This window comes from Hevea brasiliensis, chromosome 4 (assembly GCF_030052815.1).
Source record: "Hevea brasiliensis isolate MT/VB/25A 57/8 chromosome 4, ASM3005281v1, whole genome shotgun sequence".
Classification (NCBI taxonomy): domain Eukaryota; kingdom Viridiplantae; phylum Streptophyta; class Magnoliopsida; order Malpighiales; family Euphorbiaceae; genus Hevea; species Hevea brasiliensis.
The window spans coordinates 60,578,434-60,600,404 of record NC_079496.1 but is presented as its reverse complement, the minus strand read 5'-3'; the positions used below and the strand labels follow the sequence as shown (position 1 = coordinate 60,600,404).

Here is a 21,971-nt window from a genome sequence, read left to right as displayed (position 1 = left end):
AACTTTATATTTTGAAATTCAGGTTCTTACATTAGCGAGGCGTGCTGGAAGGCCAACAGCATTACTATGCTCCGGCTAATGGCATCCGATGGTCAAAGAAATACCTAAAAGTGTCCAGCTATCTTTACACCATGTGGTTCCAAGATCACAGAAGAATGGCTAGTGGGGTGGTTGTGAAATGCTGAGCGCTATTGCCAATAGCACCGCAACCCGTGGTGGGGCACAACATCATTAAAGACAATGCTAGGTGGCTTATTTTGCTAGCCGGCATGAATGAGTCTCCAACTGTTTCGCGTGAACAAGGAGGAAGAAAGTCATGAGATTGTTGCCCCAAGCTTTTAAGGTAATTATAAGAATGCCATTTGAAGTGTTGCCCTTTGTTTTCAGCCAAATTATAAATATGCCATTTTTTTGTTTTCCTTTTTTTGGTTTTGATCTAAATTACAGATTTGCCAACAAAATTAATTCTAAGAATTTGAATTAAAATAGTTTAATTAAAATTAAATTTGTATTTTTAATTATAGTCAAATTGGGATATAAATTAAATTGTTTAAATTAAATTAATTCTAGAAAAATGTTTTCTGGAATTAATCAAAGGTGGCATGTAAATTATTAAGCATTAGAATTAAAATTTTTTAATTCTATATTAATGTTAGAAATTAGTTTCTAAAATTAATTAAAGGGAAATTGAACAAAGAATTTAATTCAATATTAATTTTAGAAATTAGTTTCTAAAATTAATTAAGGGCAATTGAAAAATAAACTATTGAATTAAATTGTTTAATTCAATATTTAACTTTAGAGAAAATTATTTATAAACTTAAAAATGGTGAGTAGTGGGGCAAATAAATTAATTTGATGACTACTCGGAACGAGTGTAGGAGAATCCAGGTGAAAACAGAAGTCTATTTGGTGTAACGTATATGGCCCGTGCGGCACTACACGGCTTCAGCCCATGTAATTCTTTGAACACTCTATGCTTCATGTTTTAAGGATGACAGCAAGTTACACAGGTCTGGTATATTACACAGGGCAAACTACATGGTCCATGTACTGTGGTCCTTCCATGTTTCTTTAGGTTTTTGATGGCTAGAAGGTTACATAGGTTCTAGTTCATGCTTACACGAACCGTGTAATGTTGTGCAGTAGGCTTTCTTGCTTTTCCTAACTTTTAAATCTATCTAATAGACTTCTATACCTTGGATCTTTATTAAAACATCTGAAAAGATGCAGAAAACATGAAATTAAGCAAAGATTATCAAAACTAACAAAAACTAATGATCCTAAGTAAAATGCATGCAATTAACTACCTAAATGCTATGCAATGAAATGCAACAGTGCCTTGAAATGCCTATATGATACAAGTGCATCAAATACACCCAAACTCAAACTTTTACTTATCCTCAAGCAAAACAAAACTTTGAAAACTCATTAGGGTCCTTGATTTTTCTTAGAAACATAACTAAAAACTTAATTTGTATATAATTGAACTCTCTATAGCTTCATACCAATTTCTCTATCTTCAAGGCATAAAGACATCAATGTTTGCTTATTAGAATTTCATTCCCCTCATGGAGTTTCAACTAATCATTTTTCTTACAAGGCCATTAATAAGTCATAAATAACCTATTTTACTAGGATAGATTTGAGAAATACTTACCTCAAATTGCCTCTATTATGGATGATTATGATGAAATAAGGTAATATATCTCTAACCCCATAGGCATACCTCAATTTTCTATCTCCACTAATATAGCATATACCTTTTAAAAGATAAAAAGGTCTTTAATAGGGTTGTAATAGGGCTAGAGAGTAGTGACTTAGCTGCCAATGAAAAGGTTTTAGGGAATGCATATCACACCCTACCCCTCAGTAAGATGTAACATGATCTCATAGTACATCTAATGAATTACCGTACTTCGCCTACCGGTAACCCATTAAATATACTATAAGGGATTTTAAAATAATTTTTTTACTTTTTGAAAGTGGTGAGCTTTTATAGCAGGTATTAAAAACATTTACTTAAAGTTTAAAGTCTATTTAAAATTTTTGTATAATTTTATTTTTACGCAAATTTTGGAAAATTTTTGGCAAAGTGCCGTCTATATTTGGGAAAAATAGTTCTTTAGAACCTGTGGAAAAACACTTCCAAATAATTCATTCCAACCCAATTGCAACCACCAAAACTAAAATCATCACAAATCCTACCAATCTCTATAATTTATGACAATTGCAAAACATTTAAGTACATCCATTCTCATTGCATTAAAAATATTTGATTTCATTCACAATATAGTTCATAGCCATAACAAGCCAAAAGATAATATTTTTACATATGACTGTAGAACCGCTCAATTACAAAAAAATACATATGACTATAACATTATTTACATCAACTAATTACAAGGGTTTAACTAAATATTCATACAAAAGCCTCAGTGTAGTCCCAACGATCAACAGCTCACTCTGCTGCTTTTTCCTTATTTCTATCTGCGACAGCAAAAAAAGCTATCGCTGAGTTTAAAAATACTCAATGGTGCACAATAAATTATAAAATGCAAAATATTAAACATTTGTTATTAATTCACAGTTCAAATATTTCACAATCAAATTTCAATTTTCAAATTACATTTATCACAAATCACAATTTACAAAGCTTAATATAACACAAATTTGATCAAACAATTTAATAAACACAATGTTGCCAATCAATAACACAACTTAGGCCATGACACAAAATTTTCAAACATGCCGTGTTGTACACCATGAGAAGGCGAACTCACCCCACTAATCGAAATCAATAAGGGAGGTGGCTAGCTAGCTAATGAGTACTCATCTAAACTCACTTCAGACTGGGAAGCCAGAGAGGGAGGAATATAGTCATACTCACCCCATAAATAGAGGAGGAACATAGTGATAGTGCCATGCCAAGTATGAATAAAAAACAATTTAAATCAAGTTATTCAAACATTTCACGCAAAACACAAATCAATTTCCAATTCAAATTTCTATTCATAAAATGGCAACACAGCATTTCTTGAAACCCATAATAATGTACAACTAATTCACAATGCATAGCTAAATAAATTTTCAATTAGAAAATGATAAATTAAAGTTTATTGTGCACAAACCTGATGTGAGTCGCCTCTAGGCCTTGACTCAGTTTGCCCTATCCTTTTCCAGGTCTTTTTCAGCTGAAACACGTAATTTATGGTGTTTCAGTATCTTATCTCATAATAAATCCAATAATTAATTCATATATACTTAATTCTAGCCCCAATATGCTTAAACTAACGTTCTTGGAAATATTCATTTTGGAGTTACTATTAACGACACTATTCAAGTTAATTTGTTGACTTTCTTATGCTTAATACATATAGGGATTTCAATTTCCCCTACATACCACATTTTGATTACCAATTTTGTTGGTTTTAGTTGCTCCTTAGATTTTTAGGTTTTCTAGGCACAATTTCAAATTTTCCAGATTTGGTGTCTTGTTTTGTACTGTTCCATTGGTCATGTTGCTATTAGAATTTGGTAAACTTTTCTCCATAGAAGTTGTTCCTTATTGTCTTAACTTTAATTCCCTTTTTGAATCACTCCATTTGGAGTTTTCTAGCTCAAGATATGCCACTTTGAGCAACGCTGGCCAGATTGGTATCTACCCAGAATTCTTGGCAATTTCTGGTTATTGGCAATTTTTGTGTGTTGACTATAGGTGAGTTTTTGGACAGGTTATGATCAAAATTTGGATTTGTTTTCTTCATGAAAGTTGTAGGTTTATGTCTCAGCTTTCTAATGGTATAAAATTCAGGTCATTTGGACCTTCCTAGACCAAGTTATGGTCATTTAAGTAACTACTGTTTATTTGGTCATTTTTGTACAGGGTAGTGTGCCCTAATTCGGATTTGGCCTAATTGTTCACTAAGTTATAGTCATTTTCTGGACATAATTCCTACATGAAAAATGGTCCATTTTGTGTCTAGTTTCATTCCGAATTAGCCTCACACCAATTAGGTTGGTAAATTTTTAGTTTTGGTCCCTGAAAGGGACTTAGGTCTTGCTGTCTGCATATTGACGCAAACCAATCCGAATTGAAACTTATTTCTAAGAATTCATACACACCAAAAATGGTCACAATTGACCATTTCTCAAATCAAATAAGGTCAACTACATAAATTGATCAATTCTCAGCTTTTTCTCTAATTTTTCAAAATGCTCAAAACCCTAATTACATAGAGTTCAAATCTAATGTATTCAAAACATATATCCATACTTCACATACACAACTCAACCTAAACAACCATTCAAACACCTCAAAATCATTCATTTTAAACCCTAACTAAGGCTGGCCAAAATTCTTGTTTGGTCCCTCAACAATTGTTTTTTTTTTTAATTTTAAGTTAAGATCTAAGTTACTTACACTAAAAATATAAGTATTAAACAACAACTTTCAATTCAAACACTAACCTTAAACTTTGAAGTTCAACACTTCAATTTCTTCCTTTTCTTCTTTTCTTTCCTTCCTCTAAATTTTTCTCAAGTTGAACTAACAAGTTTTTATGGTTTAGTTTGGGGTCAAAGTAGGGTTAGGTGGTTGGAAGAAAGGAAAAGAAAAATCATTCTTGTCTTCTCCACCCAAGTGTGCTGGCTCCTCTCTCTTACTCTCCATTGAAGAACTCCATTGAAGCTTGAACTCAAGCTTCAATGGAGTTCTTCAATGGAGAGTAAGAGAGAGGAGCCGGCACACTTGGGTGGAGAAGACAAGAATGATTTTTCTTTTCCTTTTTATGTTTAATTTATATCTTTTAGTCTTAGTTGACTTGGTCAATATTGATGGGTAAAAATAAAATTATTTATGATGTCATAATAGTGATATAAGCATGATGTAACTAAACTTTTTTAATTTTCTTTTGTATTTTTTTTTCATTAGTTCTTTAATTTAATTCTCGATTCCGAAATTTTCTTTTCTCTGATTTTATTGGACAGTTATGTCAGGAGTCAGCTCTAGGGGTGAATTGATCAAATCTCCCCTTATCGGTTCAATCCGATTTGTAAGTTATTCGGCATTTCTTTCGGATCCCTGACCTAATTATTTGACCTGCGTAACAACTCTTTTTCGTGATTTTCTCTTTTCCACTGTGTTCGCAATAGTCCTTAGGACTACGGCATCACATTTTCTGGTTCAGAATTCGAATTATGATTGACCTCGCAGTCATTTCCTGGGAAGGTCACCCATCACTGTGACTCCCGGCTCATTTAACTTCTTGTGCTTTGTTTTTCTTCTTTATACTTAACTATTTGGCAATTACTAATTATTTTCATTCAGGGCTTTTCTAGGTGTCTTAAACATAGTTCTAATCCTCTTAATTGTCCAGACTGATACCAGTCACTGGAACAGTAACATGCACCAGGCTATACAAATAGGGGTGTTACAATTCTCTCCCCCCCCCCCCTTAAAAGAAATTTTGTCCTCAAAATTATGTCTACTATTTATCTTCAAATAGTCATACGTGTTGTTTTCTCATATTTTTCTCACATTTCTACGTAGCTTCATAGTCTAAATAATAGTCCATAGCACTTTAACCAATACTATTTACCTAATCATTAGTCTTCTGGCCATTCTAGTCAATAATCTTGATAATATTCGTAATATTTCTTTATTACATATGAACTAACTATTCAACTTTTTACTTCCACAACTCTTTTATCTATCAATATTCTATAGCTTATTTTGCACTGATGTGTAGTCATTACTTCCTTTTGTACTGTACTATAACCTTTCGATATTCTAACTTTAGAGTTTTAAATCCCAGGTTAGGATTTTCAAACTCCCTTCCAATAATAAAATTTTATCCCAGCAGAATTTTACCAAAACAGATGCCGTTTGCAACTATTCTTATCTCGGTACACTATCGGGTAGTACGTAGCTCTACACAATAAATCCCAAGTCAGTACTGTAATCTGCAGCTTACAACACAAACATCTAGAATATTGCATAGTTACTATGATACATCCCAATAGATCAAACTTCCCTATATCTTATTTCTTTCAAATCCACTAATATCTTAAACTTATTTTAATTATGGTACCCACTGACATCTATCAGCAGTAGTACCTTTACCTGCATCTAAGGTAGCTATATTATTATAACTTACTTTTAGGTCCTCTTGCCTTACCTAATTAGGCTTATTACTTAACTTTATAATTTATCATAGTCTAGGAGATGTGTCTCACTAAGAACTTTTCCAAAATTAATTCCAATCACACTTATTATCGTAATTCTTATCCTAAAAAACTAATCACTAACACATCAAAATTTATTTCCATGCAAGGGAATAGCAGTAGAACATATAATTTTAGCATTAGCATATAAATAAGTAGAGCCGAAATCAAATAGTACATAATTATTCTTTTCAAAAGTTAAGAACGTATTGGCAACTACATCTGAAGTCTCTGCTTCTTCCCCTCGATGCATGGCGTTCCATCTTTCTAGTGTATTCCTCTGCTTGGGTTGGTCCATTGTGTAAGGATTACCTGAAGTGCTGTCTCTATTTCTGCCTCTGCCCCTACTGACTATTAATGAGCCTCTAAAATCAGAACCTTGGACTGATTCCTCTGGTGTAGTATGTGGCATAAATCGATGTGCACTAGTACAATCTCGAGCGTAATGCCTGATTCCACCACAATTGAAGTAAGCTCCAGTAACCTTATAGCAAATACCCCCGTGTAACTTGCCACATACTTTACAGACACAGATAGGGTAGGAACTTCGAATTCTTTGCCAACAGGTTCTCGATTGCTTCCACCCCGAAGATCCGCCTCTGTCATATCTATAAATTCGGGGTTCCTTAAATTCTTTTCTTTTCCCCAATTGCCTATTCGAGTTCTGACCCATAAATTTCTTACTCTTTTCTATTTCATACTGCCCTTGTGAGGGTTGAGTCTATACTTGGGCTTGAGCTTGAGTTTGAGATTAGGCTGATAAACTATCAGCCATTTGTTAGAAGAAGGTGGCCATTTGCTGTGCCACTTGTGCGGTGATTTGTACTGGTGGAATTGATACAGTCGAGCCTTCAATACTCCGAGGAGCTGAGGCCTCCTCTTGTGCCTCAACCGTATCTGATTGTTCTACTGGTTTATTCCCCTCTTCCATTTCTATTCAAAAAATATTCTTTTCTCAGGATAACCTACACAAGGAGATTTCTCTCTATTAATTCATATTTATGATGCAAATATGTCATATGTATCAATTTAGGACACTTGAGCAGTTGTACTTATCAAAGGAAATATGTACATACACAATCAAGATTCATTTCAAAACCATGCTCTGATACCACTAAACATATCACACGCTACCCCTCAGTAAGATGTAACATGATCCCGTAGTACATCCAATGAATTACCATACTTCGCCTACCGGTAACCCATTAAATATATTACAAGAGATTTTAAAACAATTTTTTTACTTTTTGAAAGTGGTGAGCTTTTATAATAGGTATTAAAAACATTTAATTAAAGTTTAAAGACTATTTAAAATTTTTGTACATTTTTATTTTTACGCAAATTTTGGAAAATTTTTGGAAGAGTGACGTCTATATTTGGGAAAACAATTCTTCAAAACTAGTGGAAAAACACTCAAATAATTCATTCCAACCCAATTGCAACCACCAAAACTCAAATCATCACAAATCCTACCAATCTCCATAATTTATGACAATTGCAAAACATTTAAGTAAATCCATTCTCATTGCATTGAAAATATTTGATTTCATTCACAACATAGTTCACAGCCATAACAAGCCAAAAGATAATATTTTTACATATGACTGTACAACTGCTCAATTACAAAAAAATACATATGACTATATGTTAGTAGTATGCCCTAGAGCATATCATTTAGTATGTATCTTGTACATGTTTTTATTAATAAAAGGCATTTCCACTTTTCCATTTACATAATATATTTTTGTGTAATAGAAAAGGTCCATTGATATTTTGTTAGAAATTCTATTCTTAAGTTGTTAAGAATATGAGTGACAGTATTTCTAGTACAAAGTATCATAAATAGGTTCACAATCGAGGATACTTTGTTATAAGGACATGACTTATCCAGAAAGATTGTATTTATGTTTGTTCCCAAGTTATTTATATGAGATATAAATAAGATGGAATGATGAGTCTCATGCCATATGACAAACATGATAGGCACTTATAAATGATAAGTAGGCCGAACCAGTGACACTTATGACAAGCACATGGAGTTTACTCTTGTCAATGTTTTGTCATAAATCATATCAGTGCATATAATCTTTAGACCTGAGATAGCACGGTTATCTTATATATAGGTAGTTTGAGTTTGATACTGCTTTCATACTTGTACTGTGTATGGGTATATGGGCATATATTGGCTCCTACTAGTTATATATGGAGGCAGATGTTGATCAAGATGAAATCTGTTCCTCTAAGTAAATAGAGATAAAATCCTATGTTTATTTAATTATTCTTGATGTTTCAAGTTCCTGGCAAGGACAGATAAATTTAATCAGAAAAGAGTTTCTGATGAGAAAATCTTTTTAATCAAGAACTGGAATTAAAAGAGAACATAATATTCATAGCAAATGGAGTTTGACATAAACCATGACTCAAATTTTGAGTTGGGATTTTGTAACAGAGAGATTCTAATGCATGGTAACATATGATTATAGGTTTATTTAAGGTAAACCTTATTACTAATTGGGTGGCCATGGCATGCTATGCTAGGTGTTAACCATGGTCTATGAGGTGCATAAAATGATTTAGAGAAATCATTTACGGTAAGAAAGAGTTCTGATGATATCAAGAGTTGATATCATGTCTCATTGCCAATTAGTGATGAGCCTAGTAAGTCACATATATACACAAGTTATCACCTAATTAAATATGATTTAATTAATTAATTAAAGAGTTTAATTGATTAATTAAATAGGTTTGGTTTGCAATAAGATTGCAAAGTCCCTAGCATGACTTGAAACCAAATCTAGATTATTGGATGTATAGTATAAGTTAAATTTATATTTAAAGTGTTTAAATATAAATTTAATTAATGAGAAATTAATTAATAAAGATTAATTAATTAATTTATATTTAATATAAATTGATTAGAAGAAGAGAAATAATTATCTTGGGTTGAGAACTCAAAATTAAGACACAGGGGTATTTTGGTCATTTCACAGGATGACATGTGGCACCATGAGATGGTGACACATGGCATTACACATAAACTTGCCAAATGTTTTTTAATCATGTAATATGATTAAAATCAAGATTAAATATAGGTTTGACACTTGGCACAATGTGATCGGGTCAATTAAACCTAATACCAATCAAAGGGTGACATGTGGCAAGGGTTTAATGTGTTGACCTAGCTATGTAAGTGTTGTTATGGAAAAAAAAAATAACACAACCAGCAGCCTCTTTCTTTGGTGCCTCCACCCAAGAAGGTTTCTCTCTTCTTCATCTTCTTCTCTCATCTTTCCAAGAGATTAACAAACAATCTCTTGAATTAAAAATACTAGAAATTGTTTCTAGTGTCCTGTTTACATCTTTAATATCTTAAAAGGCAGAACTTGATTTTCTAAATAATAGAAAAAGCTTTAGAAGCTGTTCAAGGGCTGCCATAGGTGTTCTTGGTGTGGACAAGCTAGAGGGATAACATCTGGTGTCCTGAAGACGAATCTCAAAGGCGTAAATACACTGCAGTGCATCAAGAGGTTAGTGTGCTTGTTCTTGATTTAATCTAGGGTTTTAAAATTAATCTGATTAATTTTAAAATCTTAAGTGGAATACATATCCAAAAACATATTAAAAGAGTTTTAATATATTGTTTATCATTGAAATCAAATAGATAAAAATAAATCTTGCATGATGCATATGGCCCTAGGTGAAAATTTTTGAATTCAATGGTATGAACTTGTATTTTTCACGCTTCCGTTCCTTCACTGTAACATTATTTACATCAACTAATTACATGAGTATAACTAAATATCCGTACAAAAGCCTCAGTATAGTCCCAACAATCAGCAGCTCACTCTGCTGCTTTTTCCTTATTTCTATTTGCGATAGCAAAGAAAGCTATCGCTGAGTATAAGAATACTCAGTGGTGCACAATAAATTATAAAATGAAAAATATAAAATATTTGTTATTAATTCACAATTTAAATATTTCAAATTCACAATTTAAAAAGCTTAATATAACACAAATTTGATCAAACAATTTAATAAATACAGTGTTGCCAATCAATAACACAACTTAGGCCATGACACAAAATTTCCAAACATACCGTACTGTATACCACGACAAGGCGAACTCACCCCACTAATCAAAATCAATGAGGGGGGTGGCTAGCTAGCTAATGAGTACTCATCCAAACTCACTTCAGACTGGGAAGCCAGAGAGGGAGGAATATAGTCATACTCACCCCATAAATGGAGGAGGAACATAGTGATATTGCCATGCCAAGTATGAATCAAAAACAATTTAAATCAAGTTATTCAAACATTTCACGCAAAAGACAAATCAATTTCCAATTCAAATTTCCATTCATAAAATGGCAACACAGTATTTCTCGAAACCCATAATTAGTACAACTAATTCACAATGCATAGCTAAATAAATTTTCAATTAGAAAATGATAAATTAAAGTTTATTGTGCACAAACCTGATGTGAGTCTCCTCTAGGCCTTGACTCAGTTTGCCCTATCCTTTTCGAGGTCTTTTTCAGATGAAACACACAATTTAAGGTGTTTCAGTATCTTATTTCACAATAAATCCAATAATTAATTCATATATACTTAATTCTAGCCCCAATATGCTGAAATTAACATTCTTGGAAATTTTCATTTCGGAGTTACTATTCATGATACTATTCAAGTCAATTTGTTGACTTTCTTATGCTTAATAGGTATAGGGATTTCAATTTCACCCACATACCACATTTTGGTTACCAATTTTTTTGGTTTTAGTTGCTCCTTAGATTTTTAGGTTTTCTAGGCACAATTTCAAATTTTTTAGATTTGGTGTACTATTTTGTACTGTTCCATTAGTCGTGTTTCTATTAGAATTTGCAAAGTTTTCTTTATAGAAGTTGTTCCTTATTATCTTAATTTTAATTCCTTTTTTGAATCACTCTATTTGGAGTTTTCTAGCTCAAGATATGCCACTTTGAGCAAGGCTGGCCGGATTGGTATCTACCCAGAATTCTGGGCAATTTCTGGTTATTGGCAATTTTTGTGTGTTGATTATAGGTGTGTTTTTGGACAGGTTATGATCAAAATTTGGGTTTTTTTTCTTCATGAAAGTTGTAGGGCTATGTCTTAGCTTCCTATCGGTATAAAATTTAGGTCATTTGGACCTTCCTAGACCAAGTTATGGTCATTTAAGTAACTACTATTCATTTGGTCATTTTTGTACAGGGTAGTGTGCCCTAATCTAGATTTGGCCTAATTGTTCACTAAGTTATAGTCATTTTCTAGGCATGATTCCTAAATGAAAAATGCTCCATTTTGTGTCTAGTTTCATTCCCAATTGGCCTCACACCAATTGGGTTTGTAATTTTTCAATTTTGGTCCCTAAAAGGGACCTAGGTCTAGCTATCTGCATATTGACCCTAACCAATCTGAATTGAAACTTATTTCTAACAATTCATACAACCACAAATGGTCACAATTGACCATTTCTCAACTCAAATAAGGTCAACTACATAAATTGAGTAATTCTCAACTTTTTCTCCAATTTTTCAAAATGCTCAAAACCCTAATTGCATAGAGTTCAAATCTAATGCATTCAAAACATATATCCATACTTCACATACACAACTCAACCTAAACAACTATTCAAACACCTCAAAATCATTCATTTCAAACCCTAACTAAGGTTGGCCAAAATTCTTGTTTGGTCCCTCAATAATTGTTTTCTTTTAGTTTTAAGTTAAGATCTAAGTTACTTACACTAAAAATATAAGTATTAAACAACAACTTTCAATTCAAAAACTAACCTTAAACTTTGAAGTTCAACACTTCAATTTCTTCCTTTTCTTCTTTTCTTTCCATCCTCTAAAGTTTTCTTAAGTTGAACTAACAAGTTTTTATGGTTTAGCTTTGGGTCAAAGTAGGGTTAGGTGATTGGAAGAAAGCTTGAACTCAAGCTTCAATGGAGTTCTTCAATGGAGAGAAGAGAGAGGAGCCGACACACTTGGGTGGATAAGACAAGAATGATTTTTCTTTTCCTTTTTATGCTTAATTTATGTCTTTTACTCTTAGTTGACTTGGTATTGATGGGCAAAAAAAAAATATTTATGATGTCGTAATAGTGATATAAGCATGATGTAACTAAACTTTTTCAATTTTCTTTTTTTTTTTTTGCATTTATTTTTCCATTAGTTCTTTAATTTAATTTCCGATTCCGAAATTTTCTTTTCTCCAACTTTATTGGATAGTTAGGTCAGGAGTCAGCTCTAGGGGTGAATTGACCAAATTGCCCCTCGCCGGTTCAATCTAGTTTGCAAGTTATTCGGTATTTCTTCTGGATCTCTGACCTAATTATTTGACTTACTTAACAACTCTTTTTCGTGATTTTCTCTTTTCCACTGTGTTCGCAATAGTCCTTGGGACCGCGGCGTCACATTTTTCGATTCAGAATTCGGGTTATGATTGACCTCGCAGTTATTTCCCGAGAAGGTCACCCATCGCTGTGACTCCCGACTCATTTAACTTCTTGTACTTTATTTTCCTTCTTTATACTTAACTATTTGGCAATTACTAATTATTTTCATTCAAGGCTTTTCTAGGTGTCTTAAACATAGTTCTAATCCTCTTAATTGTTCGGACCGATACCGATCACCGGAACAGTAACATATACCAGGCTATGCAAATAGGGGTGTTACAATGCAAGTATGAGGATTGCTATTATGCAAAAGTTTCAAATACAATAGGCTTATTTTTCTTATTTTTGCATAGAAAAGGCGAGCATTCTTCTTGATGACTTGGTTTTAGTGCTAAGTATGCTTGATTGATGCTCAATTTGAGACTTTTTGGATTGTTTTTTTTTTTTAATTTGGCATTTGTGTCCCTTTAATGCTTACCCACAAACTTATTATTTTGATGGGTTAAAAGGGTAATTCTTTAATGTCTTTGACTACACACTTACACTTCTTTTCGAGTTTTGCATCCTTTTTCCATCTTATTTTCTTTTTTTTTTTTTATACACCTGGCGTACTTTTCACCTATGCACTTTGGCTTCCTCATAGGGTAAGATAGGTGTTTAGGTTTAGGGCTAGGGCAATGTTGTGGGCTATTAAGAAAATCATATAAGGGAATAGATGTAGTCTCAAATTGGCTACAAGGGGTGAAATTTTTTATTTAAGGTGGCTAAGTCTATTATGAGTTTATAAACAAAGAATGCTTTAATCATCTCTTTATCAAGCATATGCTAAGATTTTGCCTTAAAATGTCCAAGAGACCTGTTTCAGGGTTGGTGAGGTATATTTAGGCTTGTTCATATTTCAAAAATTTTCACCTAATTTTACCAGTCCAATGTGGCTAATTAATGGCTATGAAGGGGTTTAATTAGTTTTATTTCACTAGGCAAATTGAATTTTCACAAATAATACAATGAAGTCTTTTTATCTATCCAGTTACATCCATTTCTCTTTCTAAAAGAGATCAATTATTAGCTTATTATGGTTTTTAGTTATAGTTCTAAGATAAAAATTTTTGAAAAAGTTTAAAAATTGAAATTTTTTTTTAGATTTTGATACACAAGTATGATAAAGGTAAAATAAAGCAGTGTAATTATTAAATGTAAAATGAATAAGATGAAATGCAATTGTATGAATGCCCCTCAAGCTCAAATTTGGCATTGTCCTAAATGGCAACATATTATGCAAGCTAAATAAAGATAAAACAATACACACATGATATTAGCAAAGCAAATATGTATTTAAGGTAAGGCATATGAACATAGAAGCAGAGTTTGCACAAAATAAACCAACTAGACTAGATAGTTACTAAGACTATGGCTTAAGCCTATACAATGTATCAAAATATATCCTAGTCTACTGTCCTAAGTTTAGAAAGTCTTCGATGGTGAGGAAGGTGCCCCCTTATCCTGCCTCTCAAGGATTATGTCTAGTTTATTGTGGGCCTCTTAGAAACTGTCCTCTATAGCCCTAATCTTGTCTGATATAGTAGTCTCTAGGGTCCTCATTTGGTTGTTGATGGTCATCTCCATTTTCTATAACTATGCGAGGACTGTGTCTATAGGTGGTGGTGTGTATAGAGGGACTCGGTCCGGTGATCCTTAGAGTACGATGTTCAATTCTTCCTACTACTATTTCTACTTTTGTGCCTACTCCTGTACCTGGGAAGACTCCCCTCGCTCTGCTATTAGCCTTTGAGGAATGACATTTCCCTGTGCATCAGTCAATAGGCAAGCATCCCATACTCTTCTACAAAGCCCCATGGATATGTAGATGGTCTGGTCAAAGCAAGTAGTGCCTAAAATGGGGCATAGCCTAACATGTACTGGCATAAACCCTTAGTGCAGGGCAAGTGCTGTGATTAATCCTCCCACCACTATGTGACCCGTAGCCTAATGAGAAATCCTCCTGAGGTGCTGGCAGAGGAAGTATCTAGTGCTGCATCTCCATCTAGTCACCATGCACCATGAGAAGAATAACTTACTAGCATTTACCATGCCAAGGCTGTCACCACATCCCATAATGGTGTGGGCTACAAGCCTGTATAGGTATCTCAATACTAGGTTTGCCAATCCTAATGATTTAGAGTAACTAAAGTTATATAACTAGGTGTTGGGAGTGATGGTCCTATAGAAAGAAACACTGTCATACTCCAGTTTATTTTGAGGGATCTTGTAAAGTCCCTCAGTGTTAAAGCCAAACACAGAGTTAAACTTATCTACTCCCAAGAGTCTGAACTCGATCTTGCCCCTATCTCCCCTGTACATGGCACATAAGGTGGCCTAAAAACTACCTAAAACTTAAGAGTCGTATCTCTATATGCTAGGTAGCGTAGTTGGGCAAATCTCATCCACCCAATGTTATCAAAGAACCTATCCACTTCTTCTTTAAGCTTGAGTTGCTCTAGCAACTTTATGTCCATATACTTTATGGATACGATCTTCTTGTTGTTTAGCTTGGCACAAACATTACAGTGGGTGACATTTTTGAAATGCCAGGCCAAAGTAAACTCAGGTTAGGGTTGGGGTTGTTACTGTTATTATGGTTCGGGTTGGGCTTAGGGTGCTTCTTGTCGTGCTTATCTTATCCTTGGCCTTTGAGGTGACACTTCTCTTGGAGGAAGAAGAAATTCTTCTTACTGCTCTTTTTTGAGGGAGCCATAAAAAGAGAGAATTAAGAATGGGTTAGGGTTTGGATAGGAGAAATCAAGAGAGGGGTAGAGTTTTTAAGAGATTCTTGAAGAGAAAAGGTTTTATGTTATGGAATGGGGTATTGAAACATTTAAATAGGAGTTGGAAGGGTCTTCACGTCATTTCATGAAAAATTTTCACGCCTTTTTATATTAGGTCTATGAAGATTTACACAAGGTGCATCGTGTAATCTTTTATTTTATTTTTTTCGAAGCCTGGTGAGTTACACGAGTCGTGTATAAGTGCATGAGGGTGACCTATGTAACTTTTTATCTTTTTTTCTCCTTCTCTATTTTGCTCTCCTAACTTACACGGGCCATGTACCACTATACGAGGTACCTCATGTAAGTTTTTTTACTAGTTTATCTATAATATTAACCTTTAAGCACTTATCCGTGTCTGACTTATGTTTCATTACTCTAAACAGGTTGAATTCTACTTTTTCTTCTCTTACTTTGAGAGTTAACTGCCTGTGTTTAATGTCTATAATAGCTCTAGTAGTTTCCAAGAAAGGTCTTCCCAATATAATGGAAATTTAAATGTCTTCCTCCATCTCCAAGAGAATAAAATCAACAAGAACTACCTTGATGGAGATGTTGTCCAAGATGCCAATTGGGTACTTAATAGACCTTTCTGCCAGTTGCGATGAAATCATAATTGGTTTAAGCTCTTCAACATTCAACTTTTAGCATTTTGATAAGGGCATCAAATTAACACTTGCAACTAGATCACAAAGGGCCTTATCTATATTCATGTTGCCAATAAGATAAGGTATTGAGAAGCTTCCATGGTTCTTGAGTTTTGGAGCCAGCTTGTTTTGTAAATTGGATATGTATTTCTTTGTCAGAGCAGTTGTCTCATAATCCTCCATCTTTCTCTTCTTTGAGCTGATTTCCTTTAAGAACTTCACATGGGATGGCATCTGAGATAGTGCATCAGTGAAAGGAATATTGATGTAAAGTTTTTGTAAAACTTCTAAAGCTTTCCAAACTGCTTATCCAACTTGGTCTTCTAAAATCTTTGAGGAAAAGGTAAAGGGGTCTGGTATGGCTTAGGTAGCTTCTTTTTCTTTTTCTCCTCCTCTTCCTTATCTTTTTTAGTTTCTTTCTCTTCTCCCTTTGGTTGGTTATAAGAATCACTAAAAGTTTCCTCCACTAATTTTTGCTTTTCTTCTAGTTCTTGATCCTCTAAAATTCTACCACTCCTCAAAGCAAATGCCTTGTAATGTTCTTCAGGGTTCATCTCTAGCTTATTAGTAATTTACTAATGACTTTGCTTGAAGAACTAGCTTGTTGAGTAATTTGGTTCTTAAGCATTCTATTGTGAGTAACCAGTTGGTCCATTCTTAAAGGTAGTTGCTTTATCATCTTATTTTGTTATTGTTGTGCCACTAAAAAGTTTTTCATCATGAATTCCATGGTCAGTTTGGATTCAGGCTATTGAGGTTCAAGAGGTGGTGGTGGCTAAGCTCGATTCTATCCTCTGTTCTGAAAACCCGGTGGTAGTGGTGGTCTGTATCCTTATTGCTTATTAATGAGCTGATTCTTCTAGTTCATCGGGTTTGCAAAATTAGGGTGATTCCTTCATCCAAGGTTATATAAGTGTTTAAGTATGGGTTATTAAGCTATCTCTGGTTGAAGTCACCTCCATTATTCACATAGATCATCTGTTCTATGGAGGGCTCACTATAGCTACTGCATTCTAAAGTCATGTGACCTCCTCCACAGTTGTCGTAGTTTTGATTGCTTAACCCTACTACATTGGCTTGCATCTTATCAATTCTCCTTGTGAGTTGGTCAAACTAAGCATTGATCATGGTTAGGGCATCCAATTCTAGGATCCCAGTTGTTCTCCTTATGTCTCCTATCTCATTTGACCATTCAAAATTGTGATATGCAACCCTCTCTAAAAGTTCAAGAACTTTATTTACTGTTTCCTCCATAAGGTCTCCTCCTAATCCTGAATCAACTGTACTCCTTGTAGATGGTAGTAATCCATTGTAAATATTTTAAACTAGGAGCCAGTCCTCTATGCCATGGTGTGGGCAGTCTCTTTAAAGGTCTTTGTACCTTTTCCATGCATCATACAATGATTCTCCTTCCCTTTGCCTAAAAGTATTCAGCTCTACTCTCGATTTTGTAGTCTTTACAAATGGGAAGTACCTTGCTAAGAAGGCTTGTGAAAGATCCTCCTAGGTGGTGAATGTTCTAGCTTGTTGAGAAAGTAGCCACTTTCTTACCTTATCTCTGAGAGAGAATTGGAATGCTCTGAGTCTAATATCTTCATCAGAGACTCCATTCATCTTGAATTGTCACATAGAATAAGAAAGCATTGAAGGTGATAGTGTAGATCTTCCACAGGTGAACCTCCAAACTGAGTCTGTTGAATCATCTAGAGCTATGCCAGTTTAAGCTCAAAGTTATTGGCCTCCATTATGGGCTTGGTAACACTGGATTGGAATCCTTGGATAGTTAGGGCTTCATAGTCCCTCAAGGGTCTTGGCCTATTATTGGCGGCCATGGTTGGAATTTTAAAAACTATCGGTTCTAGCTCTTAATGTCTCCTTCCTCTCTTAATGGCTCTAAGAGTCTTGTCTATTTTGGGATCCAATTCCAGCAGCTCCTCTTCAGGTTTGTTTCTAGTCATAAACTAAATAGAGGGCCTGAAAAAGGAATAATAAGTAAAAATTGATTAAGTAAATTAAATAAGTAAAAATAAATGCCTAAATCAACTAAATTGCCTATCGCTTAATATTACTAAATTCTCCGACAACAATGCCAAAAACTTGTTTGCTACTTTATAACCCTGCAAATGCATGGATCATGAAAAAGTAATAAAGTAGTAAGTAGAGTATCGTTCCCATGAGGAATTTGTAAGTGTAAGTATCAAGCTAGATAGCAATTTTGACTATTTAGACTACCAAATATATTGAGAGATTAAATTTAAACTAACTAAAGATGTGAGAATAAAAGAAGACAAAGTAGTAAACTTAAATTTGGAAATAAACTAAAATAATTCCAGAATTAAGATTTCACACTTCAACCTAATTATGGACTTAACCTTACCTATTTAATGGATTGAGAATTGTTACTTTGATGGAAATTAATCCTAAGTAAGATTTCTTAAGTCCTCTCTTAAGGCACTTAAGGTTTATTTTAATTAACTTGAACCCTACTTTTATGTTGATCAATTTTAATTAAAACCCTTTGAGTTCTTTGATTAATTATGCAACTCCACAAAGAATTTCAGCTTATCTCTAGGTCAGATTTCCTAGGTTCAAAATCTTGATTTCTAATACTAATCTTCACCTTTCAGTTCTTCAATCAGTATCTTATATCATCACAAGTGGGTATCAACATATAGCATGAATAAGAACATAAAATATTGAATCAAAGAATAAAACTCAAATCCATTAAATAACCTTAGTATAGATCCATAACAGAAATTGAAAGTGCTACTCTCCTAACCCTAGAATTAAATAAACTACTCACTCATGGTGAATTTAACAAACATAATAAAATTAAAATGAAAGAATTTAAGACAATTTGAATAAATAAAACAAAAGAAACTAGAACAAAGATCTGTAGCCTTAAACTTTTGAAACTTTAACTGAGAGTCCTTCTCCTTGAGCTATGATGTAGATTCTCTCCAAATTACTTAGAAAACTAGGGTTTGAAAGTAAAATCAAACTCTTCAAACTCTCTTACCTATTTTAGTATTCTAGTATTTATATCAGGTGCTTAAAAGTCATGTTTCAGAGTCCCAAAAGCCTTAGAAGTCTATTCAAAATGAGTGCAGCAGAATCCAGGTCAAAACATAAGTCTGTCTAGTGTAAGGTACATAGCCCTGGCTCGTGTAATTCTTTAGACACTCTATGCTTCATTTTTTAGGGAGGATAACAAGTTACAAAGGGTCTGGTGTATTGCACGAGGCAAACCACACGGCCCATATACAGTGGTCCTATCATGTTTTTTCAAGTTTTTGATAGCTAAAAGGTTATACGGGTCCTGGTTCATGCTTACATAACCCATGTAATGTTGTGCGGTAGGCTTTCTTGCTTTTCCTAACTTTTTAACCTGTCTAATAGACTTTAATGCCTTATATCTTCATTAAAACATCTGAAAAGATATAAAGAGCATGAAATTAAGTGGAAATTATCAAAACTAACAAAAACTAATAATCCTAAGTAAAATACATGCAATTAACTACCCAAATGCTATGAAATTAAATGGAACGGTGCTTTGAAATACCTATAAAATACAAGTGTATTAGTGAACCAAAAAAGCTTCTAAGGGATCTTTAAGATATTATTTTCTGAACACTTCTTCAACCAACTCATCTATCACATCAACTCTCAAACATGAATCTAAGTCATCTTTCTTTTCATTACTTTAAACAAATTGACCTCAACTTTTTCTTCCCCACCTTCTAATGTAAGCCTTCAATTCTTTACATCAATCACAACTCCAATAGTAGCAAGTAAAGGTCTACCAATAATAATAGGAATGTGTACATCCTTTTCCATCTCCAATACTACAAATCCACTAGTATGAAAAACTTCCCAACTTTTAAATGCACATTCTCATTCACCCCAACTAGAAATTTAATAGACCTATCTGCTAACTATAGTGAAATGGTGGTAGGCTTCATTTCTCTAATTTTCATCTTCTCATAAATGGATAAAGGAATGAGACTAATAATGGCTCCAAGGTCACATAAAGTTTTATCTACACTGACATCTCCAATGTGATATGGCATTAAAAAGCTACAAGGATCTTTCAACTTGGGTGAAAATTTATTTTGCAAGATGGCACTACTTTCTTTTATAAGGGCAATTGTCTTAAATTCTTCCAACTTCCTCTTGTTAGATAGAATCTCTTTCAAAAACTTAGCGTATGAAGGCATTTGTGCTAAGGCATTAGTGAAAGGAATAGTTACATGCAAAAACTTCAACACCTCTAAAAACTTTCCAAATTGTTTATCCAACTTTGCTTTCTAAAATCTCTATGGGAATGGTAAAGGTGGAATGTAAACCTTGGATGCCACATGTTTTGGTTCTTCTTTTTCATTCTCCTTCTCTTTACTTTCTTTCTCTTCTATTGGAATTTATTCTTCAACTTTAACTTTAGCTTCTTTATCTCCTTCTCTAGTTTTCTCTTCCTTAACTTTTTCTTCAACCTTTTTATCCCCACTCTTCAGTATTTTGCCACTTCTCAATTGATAGCCTTGCAATGCTCCCTTAAATTTTGTGATTGGCTAGGAAGCTTCCCAAATGCTTTACTATTTGAAGAGCTTGCTTGTTGAGCTATTTAATTCTCTAACATCTTATTGTGTATTGCCACTTGATCCATTCTATATGTTAGTTGAGAAATCATATCTTGCTGACTTTGATGGCTTACTAATAAGGTCTCAAGCATAGCTTTCAATCTAGCTGTCTTGTCTGGTTATGCTTATTGTGGTGGAGGTTGTTGTGGTTATGGTGCAGTAGGTGTATTTTGAGGTTAGGAATTCTAGGAGGAGGACCTCTATTCTGCTAAAAATTTTGCTATTGTTAATATGCAGGAGGTTGCTAAAAATCCTAATATTGTTCTTATCTAACTTCCCTAGAGAAATTAGGGTGATTTCTCCATACTGGGTCATAAATAGCAGAAAATGGGTTACCAACTGGCTTTTGATTATAGTTCCCCTCATAATCCACTTGTTTGCTTGAAAAGTCTTGACCAAAAGAAGGAAAATCAATAGTGCAATTCACATTTGCAGCTTTAACACTTCCTGAATCACTGAACCTCCAATTGAAGCATCTATTTTCATGCTCAGTTTATCCATCTACCTTGTCAAAGCATCAAATTTAGCATTAATCATATTCATGGCATCAAGCTCAAACATGCCATCTAGTTTCTTTATCTCATACGTCTCACAACTCCACTAGTAGTTAAGCAATTTTATCCAAAGCAGAAAAAGCTTCATCTTCAGATTTCTCCATAAGATCACCTCCAGAAGATGCATCAATTGTACTCCTAATAGCTAGAGAAACACCATTATAAAAGTGCTAGACAAGCATCCACTTAGGAATCCCATGGTGTGGACATCTCCTTTGCAAATCCTAGTATCTTTCCCATGCTTCATACAATCTCTCATCATTTCTAGGATTGAAAGAAGTTAGCTCATTTCTTAGTTTAGCTATCTTGCTTGGTGGGAAATATTGAGTTAAGAAGGCATGAGATAATTCCTCCCATGTGGTGATAGAACCTAGTAGCAAAGAATGTAGCCACTCTCTAACTCAGTCTTTTAGACAAAAAGGAAATAATATGAGTCAAATTGCGTCATCAAAAACTCCATTTATCTTCAACATATCATTGATCTCAAGAAAGTGTGCTAGATGCACATGTGAACTTTCACTTAGACTTCCCCCAAATTGTGATTGTTGTACAATATGATAAAGTGTAGGCTTCAATTCAAAGTTATTAGCTTCTACTCTTGGTTTTGTGATACTTGGTATGAAATCCTCAATGTTAGGATACACATGATCCTTTATAGAATGGTT

The 21,971-nt window shown here is 33.8% G+C and overlaps 1 non-coding gene across 1 annotated transcript; it reads left to right on the top strand.

Moving 5' to 3' along the window:
- The first annotated feature begins 21,498 nt into the window (after positions 1-21,498).
- LOC131179826 (small nucleolar RNA R71) lies at positions 21,499-21,605 on the top strand. Its single transcript, XR_009148712.1, has one exon. It is a non-coding gene; the product is annotated as a small nucleolar RNA R71 (small nucleolar RNA).
- The last annotated feature ends 366 nt before the right edge of the window (positions 21,606-21,971 follow it).